This window comes from Balaenoptera physalus (genome assembly GCF_965194825.1).
Source record: "Balaenoptera physalus genome assembly, chromosome: 13".
In the NCBI taxonomy this organism is placed as follows: Eukaryota; Metazoa; Chordata; class Mammalia; order Artiodactyla; family Balaenopteridae; genus Balaenoptera; species Balaenoptera physalus.
In genome coordinates, this window is record NC_138892.1 from 94,802,601 (window position 1) to 94,818,993 (window position 16,393).

The window sequence follows — 16,393 nt, forward strand, 5'->3', positions numbered from 1 at the left end:
CTTGTCTGTAAATAATTCTGAGAAACTCAAGTAAGTGTTTATATGTAAAATTTTAAAATTATAAATGTTTCTAGAAATTTTTGCATTTTCAGCTGTCATTGAATAGGATTTACCAGCATTTTCATTTTTTTAGCTTCGTTAAGTATAAAATTTCCAGTCTTTCAACTGAAATAACAATATTCCTGTTAATCTTGGTATTTTAAAAGGCTGGTGGTAAAGCACTCAGGCATTGGAATAATTTATACCCATGATTTAGAATCAAAGCTCCACCACTTATTAGTTGGACATTCCAGGAGAGGTTATTTGAGCTTCATTTCCCCATTGCTTACATGGGTGTACTAAAAAAGCATGCTTCTTGAGGTGTTGTCAAGGTGCAATGAGGTAATGAATATAAAGTGTTTGCTATAGTGCTTGACACTTGGTAAGTATTTGATAAACATTATATAATATTGTTATTATTATCACCATCATTATATTCCCATGTTTAGATGGAAGTCATACCTAATTAGCTTTTCTTACTTTCTAACCCATTATGTCAGATAAAGAGATAATAAAAGAAAGTCCATATTCTGAATCAACTAATAGATGTTTGCCTCATAGAGATTCAAGTTTAACAACTAAGATTTACTTCTGAGTACAAAATTTGTTACATGCCTGGATATCTATCATTAGTACTTACTAATTTTCATCAGTAAAATCATTTCATAAGATATGCATTTTGGGAAAATTGGATAGGGATAAGACAGGAAATGAGATAGATACTGATAATCCACCTTTTTTTCTCCTCCACTCCCATACTTGCTCAGGTACAGAGGAGGAATTGTATGTATTATATGTAATGTGGATATAAACATGATAAATACAACTGGGGAAATAGTAAACAGAGAATTTCATTAATCACAGTGACACTTTATTGTACAATCAATGACTTAGCTTGTCTTATCAATTTTCTTTTGTAATGACTATTATTACATTAGTATTTAGTTATCATTATTAGTTTTAACTGTCCTAATAAGCAATTGAGATTTAACAGGGCATAGATTAATCCATGCATTTCTCCAGTACTCAACACATAACCAGTGGAGCTCTATGATCTGTATTCATTGGCTTGAGGCACATTATAAACAATATAAACAGTTTCTTAGCATCTACATCCAAAAATAGGTGAGGGAAGAGGGGAAATAAGTCATTAATTTTAATAAGAAATGAGAGATGTGCTTTAACTTTTACTTCTTTAATTAAAGGAATAGGTATTTATACTATGAAAAAGAAGTTCAGCTACCTGGAAAATGAAATGTCTTCAATTTATGTTCAAGAACATGGGGGAAGCAACATTCTTCCAATATTCTTTCAAGTTATTTAACATTTTCTAAGTACCTGCAGAGTGAGGAATCACTGCAGTGTTCTTTATAACTAGGCTTGCTTACATTATGTTCAATTATTAACTGATTTTGTTTGATAAAATCATTTCAAATATTAAGAGAAATTATTGATTTCTTGATACAGTGGTCCCTCAGTATCCATGGGGGATTGGTTCCAAGATCCTCACAGGTACCAAAATCTGCTGATGCTCAAGTCCCTTATGTAAAAATGGTGTAGTATTTGCATATAACCTATGCACATCCTCCCGTATCCTTTAAATCATCTATAGATTAATTACAGTACCTAATAATATGTAAATACTATGTAAATAGTTGTAAATACAATGTAATGCTTTGTAAATAGTTGCTGGCATGTGGAAAATTCAAGTTTTGTGTTTTGGAAATTTCTGTATTTTTTTTTTTTTTTTGATCTGCAATTGGTTGAATCTGCAGACCATAACCCATGGATGCAGAACCCATGGATACAGAAAGCCAGCTGTAATTTCCTTTATCAGCAATTATTTTGAGTAGATGACCACAAAACTAGTTTTGAGAAAGAGAAGCAAAAAAATAAAACAGTGGCTCAAAAGTAATTATCAAAAATAGTCAACAGTTAAATCTTTCACTAGACAATCTATGCTATAGATCATTCTTCATATTTTTTGGGTTGATTGCTGGGATAAAAGATACAATAACATCCTTGATGGTAATTAGAGATAAACAAGAAAGGCAAGCACTGATGCGAGTAGGATATCTGAATACATGTGGTTCATTCAACAACTATTTAATGAGTGTAAAATATGCACCAGGCACAGTGAAGCATTAAGGATATGGTGTATAAGTCCCTGGTACTACAGACTATGACTCAAGCGTGTATAAGAGCTGCATTGCTAAGAGCCAGCTGGAGGAGTAAAAGGGCCAAATCTTGAAGGGCTTTTATGCCAACTAAGGTATTTATCCTAACAGTAATGAGGCATCGTGAAATACTTTTAAAGTGGCAAATTTTTGATAGATAACTCTAGTGGAAGTGTGAAGAAAGAACTGGAGAGAAACAAGACAATGCACAAAGACCAGCTGGAATAATATAATTTAGAGTAATTTTAGGAGGAATTAGAGGATTATTTGCACCTTTCCCTAAACCACAGAGTCTAGCATCCCCCTACTATAAGATTGTAATGGCCTACACTCTACGTTTTCAACCTGTTAAGCATAGCCTCCCCATACCTTTATTCACTTGGTCCTAGAATTCTTTTCAGCTGTCTGAAATCCATGTTTTTCTAAGTATTTGTTTGCTGCTGGACACTGGAAAGATGCACAAATACCAATATGTCTAGGAAAGTCCAGTGGTAGAGTGTCACAAAACCCCAAGAGCTCACAGCAGGAGATAAGAGTCTATTCCTATAAAAGTCACATGTTTCCAGGACAAGGTGATTTATGTCACAATTTTTGAAATTGCTAATTTCTTGTGGCTCACTTAGGTTTTGAAAAAAATAACTCCTTTGAGGTAGGCCTGATGCATCAGATTACCTGTCTCACATGTGTCGCCTTAGCTGCATGAAGATACTAAAATCAATCAAGTTAATCCATGTCAGACTGGTCTTTTTCTTATTTTAAGTTACTTGAAGTTGCCCCCAAATCACAATAATTCATAAGAATCCTGGTTCTGGTAATAAATTACAATGATTCTGGCAAGAGATAATGGTGACCTGAATTTAGGCAGTGAAAAATGGGAATGGACAATGATTTAAGGGGTAACAAAATAGGATGGTTACTTGAAGATGTATTAGATCTAGGGATAGGGAAGACACAATGACTCATTCTTATGTTCATTTATTCATTCAACAAATATTTACTGAGTGCTGAAATAGGAGTGCTTAAATACTGAGGCCAGATTGAGGCTTGACATACAATGGTGAAAATATGGATATGGTCCTTGCCTTCTGGAGCTTCTATTCTAGTTGGGGAAGAGGACAGTGGAGGAGAAGGGAGCAGAAAGAAAACAATAAATTAATAAAAACAACCAAAGAAAAAAAGATAGCAGAATCATTTTAATTGATACCAGGAGGGAAACTAAAAGGATATTGTAAACAAGAATCACTTGGAAAGAGGCTACTTTATAAAGTCAAGTACAAACCCTCAGAGGAGATGATGGAGCTGAGAGCTGAAGAATGGGCAGGAAATACCCATGCAATGAGACAGAGGAAGAGTGTTCAGAGCAGATTTCTAAGATCCTAAAGGGGGAAAGAAATTGATATAACTGACGCACAGAAAGGTGGCTGGGGAGACTAGAACATAGTGAACAAGGGGAAAGTAATGTGAGGTGATGTTAAAAGATCAAGGTGGAAGTAATCGGGTAGATCTTTCTAGTTTTATAAGCCACGGTAAGGACTTTGAAGTTTTTATAACAGCAGAGCTATTGGAGCAAAAAAAAAAACAAATGACATGATTAATTTACCTTTTTAAAAGATTACTCTGATATCGGTGGAGAGACTGCTTTGGAAGGGAGCAGTAGCAGAGGCAGAGAGCCAAGTTAGAAAGCTCTTGCAGGAGACCAGGAAAGAGATGAAGGTGGTGGTGGTAGAGATGAAGTCAAAAGATCCCAGATATATGTTAGTATTAGAATGGAATGGTCTAAGGTGTGAAGGAAAAAAGGAATTAAGCAGAATTAGGTTTCGCCATTTATTGAGAAGGCAAAGACTAGAGAGGGAATCAGTGGAAAGCAAGATTCAAAGTTCTATTTGGGTCATGTAGTTTGAAATTCCCAACAGACGTCATCTGTGGAAGTTAGGTAGGAAGTTGGTTATATGAGGGTGGAGCAGTGAGGAGAGTTGTGGCCTAGAGGTAGAGATCAGGGAGTCATCAACAAACAGAATACATGAAGCCAAAGGGCTGAATGAGAGATTGGTTCAAGATGGCGGAATAGAAGTACGTGCTCTCACACCCTCTTGTGAGAACACCAGAATCACAACTAACTGAGGAACAGTCATCAACAGGAAGACGCTGGAACTCGCCAAAAAAGATACCCCACATCCAAATACAAAGGAGAAGCCACAATGAGCCGGTAGGAGGGACGCAATCACAATAAAATCAAATCCCATAACTGCTGGATGGGTGACTCACAAACTGGAGAACACTTATACCACAGACATCCACCAACTGGAGTGAAAGTTCTGAGCCCCACGTCAGGCTTCTGAACCTGGGAGTCCAGAAATGGGAGGAGGAATTCCTACAGAATCAGACTTTGAAGGCTAGCGGGATTTGATTGCAGGACTTTGATAGGACTGGGGGAAACAGAGACTCCACTCTTGGAGGGCACACACAAAGTAGTGTGCTCATCAGGACCCAGGGGAAGGAGCAGTGACCCCATAGAGACAGAACCAGACCTACCTGCTAGTGTTGGGGTGTTTCCTGCAAAGGCGGGGGGTGGCTCTCTCTCACCATGAGGACAAAGACACTGGCAGGAGAAGTTCTGGGAAGTACTCCTTGGCGTGAGCCCTCCCAGAGTTTGCCATTAGCCCCACCAAAGAGCACGGGTAGGCTCCAGTGTTGGGTCGCCTCTGGCCAAACAACCAACAGGGAGGGGACCCAGCCCCACCCATCAGCAGACAAGCAGATTAAAGTTTTAGTGAGCTCTGCCCACCAGAGCAACAGCCAGCTCTACCCACCACCAGTCCCTCCCATCAGGAAACTTGCACAAGCCTCTTAGATAGCCTCATCCACTAGAGGGCAGACAGCAGAAGCAAGAAGAACTACAATCCTGCAGCATGTGGAACAAAAACCACATTCATAGAAAGACAGACAAGATGAAAAGAGAGTGCTATCTACCAGATGAAGAAACAGGATAAAACCCCAGGAAAACAACTAAATGAAGTGCAGTTAAGCAACCTTCCAGAAAAAGAATTCAGAATAATGATAGTGAAGATGATCCAGGACCTCAGAAAAAGAAGGCAGGCAAAGATCGAGAAGATGCAAGAAATGTTTAACAAAGACCTGGAAAAATTAAAGAACGAACAAGCAGAGATGAACAATACAATAATTGAAATGAATACTACACTAGAAGGAATCAATAGCAGAATAACTGAGGCAGAAGAACGGATAAGTGATCTGGAAGACAGAATGGTGGAATTCACTGCTGCAGAACAGAATAAAGAAAAAAGAATGAAAAGAGATGAAGACAGCCTAAGAGACCTCTGGGACAATATTAAATGCAACAACATTCACATTATAGGGGTCCAGGAAGGAGAAGAGAGAGAGAAAGGACCCGAGAAAATATTTGAAGAGACTATAGTCAAAAACTTCCCTAACATGGGAGAGGAAATAGCCACCCAAGTCCAGGAAGTGCACAGAGTCCCATACAGGATAAACCCTGGGAGAAACACGCCGAGACACATAGTAATCGAATCAGCAAAAATTAAAGACAAAGAAAAATTATTGAAAACAGCAAGGGAAAAACGACAAATAACATACAAGGGAACTCCCATAAGGTTAACAGCTGATTGCTCAGCAGAAACTCTACAAGCCAGAAGGGAGTGGCATGATATACTTAAAGTGATGAAAGGGAAAAAACTACAACCAAGATTACTCTACCCAGCAAGGATGTCATTCAGATTCAATGGAGAAATCAAAAGCTTTACAGACAAGCGAAAGCTAAGAGAATTCAGCACCACCAAACCAGCTCTACAGCAAATGTTAAAGGAATTTCTCTATGTGGGAAACACAAGAGAAGAAAAGGACCTACAAAAGCAAACCCAAAATGATTAAGAAAATGGTAATAGGAACATACATATCAATAATTACCTTAAATGTGAATGGATTAAATGCTCCAACCAAAAGACACATGCTTGCTGAATGGATAAAAAAACAAGACCCATATATATGCTGTCTACAAGAGACCCACTTCAGACCTAGGGACACATACAGACTGAAAGTGAGGTGATGGAAAAAGATATTCCATGCAAATGGAAATCAAAAGTAAGCTGGAGTAGCAATACTCATATCAGATAAAATAGACTTTAAAATAAAGAATGTTACAAGAGACAAGGAAGGACACTACATAATGATCAAGGGATCAATCCAAGAAGAAGATATACCAACTATAAATATATATGCACCCAACATAGGAGCACCTCAATACATAAGGCAACTGCTAACAGCTATAAAATAGGAAATCGACAGTAACAAAATAATAGTGGGGGACTTTAACACCTCACTTACACCAATGGACAGATCATCCAGACAGAAAATTAATAAGGAAACACAAGCATTAAATGACACAATAGACCAGATAGACTTAACTGATATGTAAAGACATTCCATCCAAAAACAGCAGATTACACTTTCTTCTCAAGTGCACACAGAACATTCTCCATGATAGATCACATCTTGGGTCACAAATCAAGCCTCAGTAAATTTAAGAAAATTGAGATAAAAACAGGCATCTTTTCTGACCACAATGCTATGAGATTAGAAATCAATTACAGGGAAAAAAACAAAAAACACAAACACATGGAGGCTAAACAATACGTTATAAATAACCAAGAGATCACTGAAGAAATCAAGGAGGAAATCAAAATATACCTAGAGACAAATGACAATGAAAACACGACAATCCAAAACCTATGAGATGCAGCAAAAACAGTTCTAAGAGGGAAGTTTATAGCTATACAAGCCTACCTCAAGAAACAAGAAAAATCTCAAATAAACAACCTAATCTTACACCTAAAGGAACTAGAGAAAGAAGAACAAACAAAACCCGAAGTTAGCAGAAGGAAAGAAATCATAAAGATCAGAGCAGAAATAAATGAAATAGAAACAAAGAAAACAATAGCAAAGATCAATAAAACTAAAAGCTGGTTCTTTGAGAAGATAAACAAAATTGATAAACCATTAGACAGACTCATCAAGAAAAAGAGGGAGAGGACTCAAATCAATAAAATTAGAAATGAAAAAGGAGAAGTTACAGCAGACACCGCAGAAATACAAAGCATCCTAAAGACTATTACAAACAACTCTATGCCAATAAAATGGACAACCTGGAAGAAATGGACAAATTCTTAGAAAGGTATAACCTTCCAAGACTGAACCAGGAAGAAACAGAAAATATGAACAGACCAATCACAAGTAATGAAATTGAAACTGTGATTAAAAATCTTCCAACAAACAAAAGTCCAGGACCAGATGGCTTCACAGGTGAATTCTATGAAACACTTAGAGAAGAGCTAACACCCATCCTTCTCAAGCTCTTCCAAAAAATTGCAGAGGAAGGAACACTCCCAAACTCATTCTATGAGGCCACCATCACCCTGATACCAAAACCAGACAAAGATACTACAAAAAAAGAAAATTACAGAACAATATCACTGATGAATATAGACGCAAAAATCCTCAACAAAATACTAGGAAACAGAATCCAACAACACATTAAAAGGATCATACACCACGGTCAAGTGGGATTTATCCCAGGGATTCAAGGATTCTTCAAGATATACACATCAATCAATGTGATACACCATATTAACAAATTGAAGAATAAAAACTATATGATCACGTCAATAGATGCAGAAAAATCTTTTGACAAAATTCAACACTGATTAATGATAAAAACTCTCCAGAATGTGGGCATAGAGGGAACCTACTTCAACATAACAAAGGCCATATATGACAAACTCACAGCAAACATCATTCTCAATGGTGAAAAACTGGAAGCATTTCCTCTAAGATCAGGAACAAGACAAGGATGTCCACTCTCACCAATATTATTCAACATAGTTTTGGAAGTCCTAGCCACAGCAATCAGAGAGGAGAAAGAAATAAAGGGAATCCAAATTGGAAAAGAAGAAGTAAAACTGTCACTGTTTGCAGAAGACATGATACTATACATAGATAATCCTAAAGATGCCACCAAAAACTACTAGAGCTAATCAATGAATTTGGTAAAGTTGCAGGATACAAAATTAATGCCCAGAAATCTCTTGCATTCCTATACACTAATGATGAAAAATCTGAAAGAGAAATTAAGGAAACACTCCCATTTACTATTGCAACAAAAAGAATAAAATACCTAGGAATAAACCTACTTAGGGAGCCAAAAGACCTGTATGCAGAAAACTATAAGACACTGATGAAAGAAATTAAAGATGATACCAACAGATGGAGAGATATACCATGTTCTTGGATTGGAAGAATCAATATTGTGAAAATGACTATACTACCCAAAGCAATCTACAGATTCACTGCAATCCCTATCAACTTACCAATGGCATTTTTTACAGAACTAGAACAAAAAATCTTAAAATTTGTATGGAGATACAAAAGACCCCAAAAAGCCAAAGCAGTCTTGAGGGAAAAAAACGGAGCTGGAGGAATGAGACTCCCTGACTTCAGACTATACTACAAAGCTACAGTAGTCAAAACAATATGGTACTGGCACAAAAGCAGAAATATAGGTCAATGGAACAGGATAGAAAGCCCTGAAATAAACCCACACACTTATGTTCAACTAATCTATGACAAAGGAAGCAAGGATATACAATGGAGAAAAGACAGTCTCTTCAATAAGTGGTGCTGGGAAAACTGGACAGCTACATGTAAAAGAATGAAATTAGAACACTCCCTAACACCATACACAAAAATAAATTCAAAATGGATTAGAAACCTAAATTTAAGACTGGACACTATAAAACTCTTAGAGGAAAACATAGGAAGAACACTCTTTGACATAAATCACAGCTAGACCTTTTTTGATCCACCTCCTAGAGTAATGGAAATAAAAACAAAAATAAACAAATGGGACCTAATGAAACTTAAAAGCTTTTTCACAGCAAAGGAAACCATAAACAAGACGAAAAGACAACCCTTAGAATGGGAGAAAATATTTGCACATGAATCGTCGCACAAAGGATTAATCTCCAAAATATATAAACAGCTCATGCAGCTCAATATTAAAAAAAACAAAAAACCCAATCCAAAAATGGGCAGAATACCTAAATAGACATTTCTCCAAAGAAGATATACAGATTGCCAACAGACACATGAAAGAATGCTCAACATCATTAATCATTAGAGAAATGCATTCATGTTTTTTATGTCATATATCTCTAACTAGATAGAAAGCAGCCATTTGAGGTCAAAAGTCATGGTTTAAAATTTATGTGTAAACTCAGAATGCCTAATACTTCATTGTGAAAACAGTGTATTTTGATTTATATTGATAAATGGCTTTTGGAGAGTCTTTCTCGTCTAAAGTTATTGCATACATTCTGACGAGGTAGAAAGGAGGATTCAATTTGGTAAACCATGAGTAAAGATAAAGATAATTGATTGGTGTTGGGTGCCCTGAAGCCTCCCAGAAACCATGCAGCTCATTTCAGCCTGGAAAGTAGCAACAAGAAGAAATCTTCCAATGCTCTGGACCTTAGAGGAGCTCTTGTGAAGCTCCATGTGATGAGTCATAGTCATGGAAACAGTCTCCATCGCACTGAGTGTCTCTGGCATTGAAGCAGCCTCATGGGCTTCTCTTTTGGCATCAGGAGGTGTCATTTAGATGTCTTCCCTTTTAGAACCAACACAGGAAATCCATTCTAGTGGAGGTTATTTTTTTTCAAAGAAAGGCCATGCTTCAAATCATCTTCAGAATTGCAATAACTTTTGTTAGAATGAGGCACTGTATTTGGTTTTTGATTATCTGATAAGCTTGAAAAATCATTTTCTTCCTTTCTGGCTTGATACATGACCTTCAAAAAGGCAGTTTGGTGGATTACCATGATGCTCAGCCATTACGGAAAGATTAGACTGGAGACTTATGGCAGTGCATTTACCAATTCAAAACATAAGCAAATTGTCCTATGTATACAGTGACTAAATTTACAGAAAAAACCCGCCCTTGGACAAATGCTGAATTGCCCTCTGGATGTTTGGAAACTGTAAATAGCCTACCTTGAGTTCATGCAAGTGACCGGGATGACTGGAGCAAGGAACAAAAGCTCCTCACGATTTCGATAAATAACAATTAGAATAGCAAGCAAACGAAAACTGATTATCTTTGAAAGATGACCATATAAAAAAAAAAAAAAAAGGATGACCATATAACTGACAGCCTTGAAATTCATTTACAAATGTTAGTTAACAATTTAAAACTGATTAAATGTTTAAAATATTTAATGGTTCAATTTTTAAATGACAAATCACTGGTAAAGAGATGTTTTCAACTATATCTGAGACAAATTATCTGTGTGCTATGCAAACAGGCAGCAAATAGTATAACTGTGTTCATGAGTGGCTTGAGGATGACAATGTAAGATTGAAGAAGACACAAAACTTGGCACGGTCTCTTACTGTACATAAGTCTCCCCTTGGCCAAATAGAGATTTACACTTACACAGAGAGAGCCTTTTTAAGGAAAAAAAAAAAAAAAAAAAAGCCTCCATTTGAATTTATCTGGAAACTACATTTGCTACATAGGAAACGTTCAGTCTTATTTGTATATTTATTCATCACTATTCACATGCAGTTTTGATTCTAATCTGACCATAAATTTTCCAAACAGAACTTCTGTGTGCTGATTAAAAGTAACGACAGTGTGTTTATTAAAGTCAGCAAATCTGTGTTTCAAAAAGACACCTTACTAAAGGGTCAGGATTTTTATATTAGGAAAGAATGTCTGAAAGTATGGAAGAAATGCTACTCTTTGGATAAAGATATGCTATTGCTGTGAAAATCAGAGATTAATAATTCATTTTTCATAGAATCTGCACTTCTGGCTCTTGGAAAGCCATAATAGTTTGAAAGGGCTACTAGAGCGAGAAAGAGTAGAATGTGCCTACCTGAGATTCACTTTAAAGTTAACTGACCTCTTGTACCAAAGTGCAGAAAGCAACCCTTGAAACATGGTATAAAATCTCCTCCTACTTGCAAATCATTCTGAATTAATGTTGTCTATAGCTTCCAACTTTAGAAAAGCCCATATGGAATTAAAAAAACAAAGCAGACTGAGGCAAGGTTTTGAAGAGTGTCCTTCAGGGAATATGGAAAAGAAAAAGGGAAAGACTTTCAAGGTATTCCAACAATTGCTTCCAATTTTTCAACTTTCAAAAAAATTAATTAATTACCATGGTAGGCACTAGGGCCCGCAGATGAGTTAGACCTAGTCCCTGGCCTGGGAAAACTCACCATCTGGAGGAGGGGACAATCATATGAGTTTATTATGACCTAGAAGTCTAAGGATGGAGATATGTACAGGGGATTAGTTGACTAAATAAGCAGGAAGTTATACCAACTTGCCCAGGCCAGGAAAAGATGGTATCTGAGCTGAGTCTGGGGCAATGACTAAGATTTCATCAGGAAATGTTGGTGCGTTCTGGAAAAAGATTAGCATTTAGAAAGATGATCCATGCAAAGACTGTTTAAGCAAAAATACTGAAAGAAAAAGCAGTGTGGTGTATTGAGGAAACTAAAAGTGCTCTGAGTGCATAAAACGTCAGTTAAGGGAGTGAATAGAGATGAGACAGGACATGTATTTAAGTAAGGGACAGGTGTTGGGGAATTTTGTAATGTTAGGTGCTTGGATTTTATCCTGCAGGAATGCGAAGCCACTGAATGTGAGCAGATGAGTGATGTGATTCCAGCAAAGTAGAGGCAAAAATATAAGATGCCGTTTTTGTCAAGATGCACCATTAATATATTAAATATAGCTCATACTTCAGTAATCCTCAGCTTCTCCTATGGACAACTCTTAAGTCGTAGACCAATATTCATGGAATAAATGTTTCCTAACACTATTCTGTGCATGTAAATCTGTGGAGGAAAACAAATGAAACAGTTAAGTAAAAGTTCAAGACAACATATAATTATGTACATAATTTTTTAAAAATTGTATTAAGATAGTAAATGTGATCAGAATTCCAAAAAAGGGGTTGAGACATCAGAGCAATTGGAAAAATCTTCTAAAGCAGAACTTAAATTGAACTCTTACATATGCACACAAACATATAATCTCTCCATTTTGATTCTCCATTTCTGTTAGAGAATGTGATGCCCACCAAATATTCTATTTTCTCCCGTATGTTTCTCAGCCCCCTTGCCACTGGGGAAGACCACGTGACTACTTCCAGAAAAGACGGGGCAGCTGTGATGCCGGTCACTTTCTGTCTCAGGCATTGAGAAGTTTATGTGGAATTCCCAGGTTCCTTCTTGCCTGCCATGGAGTCTGGCAATGTTTGGGAGGTTGAGCCCCTGGTACCCTGGGTCTGTGAGTGACTACGTGGAGCAGAGCCCCTCACCCTGACATCGCTAAACAAACGTATGTGGAGCTTAAGTTAAAATAAACCTAGTCTATCCAAATGAAGATACCCTTCCTTCTTTTTCCTTCCCTACTGTTTTATGCCTTGCCTAGTTTAGGCCTCTAAGGGGGCCTAATATTGTTTTTTCTTCTGCATTACAATCTCTTCCTATGTAGGTAACACGATTTTCAGAAAATAAAGACATAAAATAAAAACAAGAACAACTACAAGGCAAAAACAATAATGCCATAACAAAAGCAAATTTTGAAAATATATTGAAAAAATATTTTAAAATGTAGTCCTATCTGAGAAAGACTTGGGTAATTGTTTTATCTTACTTTAAAATGTTTTCTGATTTTTCTAAAATACTCCTGCATCATTTCTATAATAAAAAAACCCTTTTAAAATTTAATTTTAAAAAATGATTTGGAAACTTGCCGGAAATTGGTTCCCATGAATGCTAAACAGAAATGAAGTACTGATAGTAAAGAGAAGCAGATAAGTGTCATCTGATTTTTTTAGACTTTAAACGTATGTGTGGATTCTTTTTTTTTTTTTTAATTAATTTTTATTGGAGTATGGTTGCTTTACAATGTTGTGTTAGCCTCCACTGCACAACAAAATGAATCAGCCGTACACATACAGATATGCCCGCCCTTTGTGTGGATTCTTATTTTCAAGGTTATCCCAGTACCTGCAATTCTTTCCCCCTCTGTTCGTCAGAGAACATGATCAAATACAATATTATAATATCAAGTTATAATTATTTTATAGTTTGAAATAAAATAGGCCATTTCTTAGTACTGATTGCTTAGATACTGTACTGCCTAAATCATGTTTGTATGCATTGAAAAGTAAAACATTAGTCTTGTTCATTTATTTGCTTCATTTTGCTGTTCTCCAATAAGTTTTCCATATATGGTATGCAAAAACATTACCATAGAACTTTATATTTGACTAGGAATCTTTCATATTTAAATCATTTGCTGTTCTGTGGAAGCTAATATTCAAAGAAAAATACCTATTACATTTTCAATTTTCACCTACTGATTTGTCATTTGAACATATTTGTTGATTTTTTTAAGCAGTTTTGTTTTTCTAAGTTTTGAGGATATGATGAAAATATTGTGGAAAAACTAAATTAGTACACAGGGTTATGATGGAAGCTTGATTGCTTACCTGTTAAGATATTCTAATGAAATCTTTTGCAATTTAATCCCCCCAAAACTTAAATTTTCAGATTTCAATTTGAGTTAATGGCTTACTAAAACTGAAGACAATTTGTGTAGAAGAAAAAATTTTAACATGTGTAAGCTGTTAAGGGCCTGTAGTTGATTAAAGTAACAGTATCTTTGATGAAAATACCAATGATATTTATAGGCAACATGATGAGATAACATTGTAAGCATAACTGATGTAGATTCTTTCTATTCTTCAATTTCATAAGTTACCTAAAACTTCAAATGTTGACTTTGATTCTTAAAGCTGGTTAGGGTGGCAACCAGGCAATAATTTACAAATGAAGCAACACACTGCCCATTGCTCTGATTTGTTTTTATTCACACTATTTCATTCATTTTTTGTTCAATAATATTAAAGCAGAATATATGTGTTGACTAAAATAGAGCAAGTGTTTCAAAAGAAATTTATATTCTTAAATAAAATTCTACCTTATAATAAGCCAGTGAGATGGAGTAGCTTGCTAGTCCAAATTATCTCTGTAAGAAATCTGAAAGTCCTAGAAGTGCAAGTAAAGCTTATAAAGTTGTGGAGAATCTAGGCCAGACCTAACCTGAAAGAAAATACCTTAATGATTGAAATAATGCCATTTGCAGGACCATGGATGGACCTGGAGATTATCATACTAAGTGAAGTAAGTCAGACAGAGAAGGACAAATATCTTATGATATCGCTTATATGTGCAATCTAAAAAAAAAGAAAAATGATACAAATGAACTTACTTACAAAACAGAAACAGACTCACAGACTTAGAGAATGAATTTATGGTTATGGGGTGGGGGAGGGTAGGGGGAGGAATAGATTGGGAGTTTGAGATTAACACGTACTCACTACTATATTTAAAACAGATAACCAGATAAAGAAGATGTGGCACATACATACAATGGAATATTACTCAACCATAAAAAGAAATGAAACTGAGTTATTTGTAGTGAGGTGGATGGACCTAGAGTCTGTCATGCAGAGTGAAGTAAGTCAGAAAGAGAAAAACAAATACCATATGCTAACATATATATGGAATCTAAAAAGAAAAAAGAAAAAAATGGTTCTGAAGAACCTAGGGGCAGGACAGGAATAAAGACACAGACATAGAGAATGGACTTGAGGACACAGGGAGGGTGAAGGGTAAGCTGGGATGAAGTGAGAGAGTGGCATGGACATATATACACTACCAAATGTAAAATAGATAGCTAGTGGAAGCAGCTGCAGAGAACATGGAGATCAGCTTGGTGCTTTGTGACCACCGAGAGCGGTGGGATAGGGAGGATGGGAGGGAGACGCAAGAGGGAGGAGATATGGGGATATATGTATATGTATAGCTGACTCACTTTGTTATAAAGCAGAAACTAACACACCATTGTAAAGCAATTATACTCCAATAAAGATGTTTGTTTTTTTTATAGAAAAAATGCCATATTTTAATAGAAGATCACCATTTATCAGAATGCATACCAAAATACTGCAACAAATTAGTCTTCAAAAGAAACAGCAAAATGACAGAAAACTCGATATGCTACACCTTTGAGGAGTATGCAACCAGGCTAATTGGATGTTAAAAAAATAAAAATAAAAATAAAATAAAAAAATAAAATAGATAACCAACCAGGACCTACTGTATAGCACAGGAAACTCTGCTCAATACTCTGTAATAACCTCAATGGAAAAACAATTTGAAAAAGAGTAGATGTATGTATATGCATAACTGAATCACTTTGCTGTACACCTGAAACTAACACAACATTGCTAATCAATGATGCTCCAATATAAAATTAAAAATTTTTTTAAAAAGGGAAAGTGGTAAGCAGGGTATATGAATTCCAGAATGAGATTCACATTTTTCTAATCGAGACGTAGTACCATTTGGTAATTTTTTCAAAGATGATATTTGTTAATAAAAATGTTATATTTTGTTGAAAAAAGTACCTTAAAGTTTAAGAAACAAAGACCATATACCAGGACTGTCATCATCACCTGATTATTGTTGATTATCACATTCATGCTTTGTCATTGTTACCAAAAAAAGTATATGTTGAAAATATTTCAAAGCCTCTTCATTTCTCTATTTTAAATGATTTAGTAGAGGAACATGCACAGCCCACTGCATTTCTAGTCAACGCGCTCTTATACTGTCTCTCAGCATTTTATCAAATCTCTGTTGTGGACTAGACGTGGTGTTGGAAACACTAAGTGGGAGGGAGAGAGGGAGATCACAGCTACAAAATCAATCTCTCTTTTTTTTTCTTTTTTTTTGTAGTTGCCTCTGGTTTTTTTTTAATTTTTACTTTATATTGGAGTATAGTTGATTTACAACGTTGTGTTATTTTCAGGTGTACAGCAAAGTGATTCAGTTATACATATATATATATATATATATATATATATATATATATATATATATATATATATATATATTATTTTTCAAATTCTTTTCCCTAGGTTATTACAGAATATTGAACAGAGCTCCTTGTGTTACACAGTAGGTCCTTGGTTGGTTATCTATTTGAAATATAGTCGTGT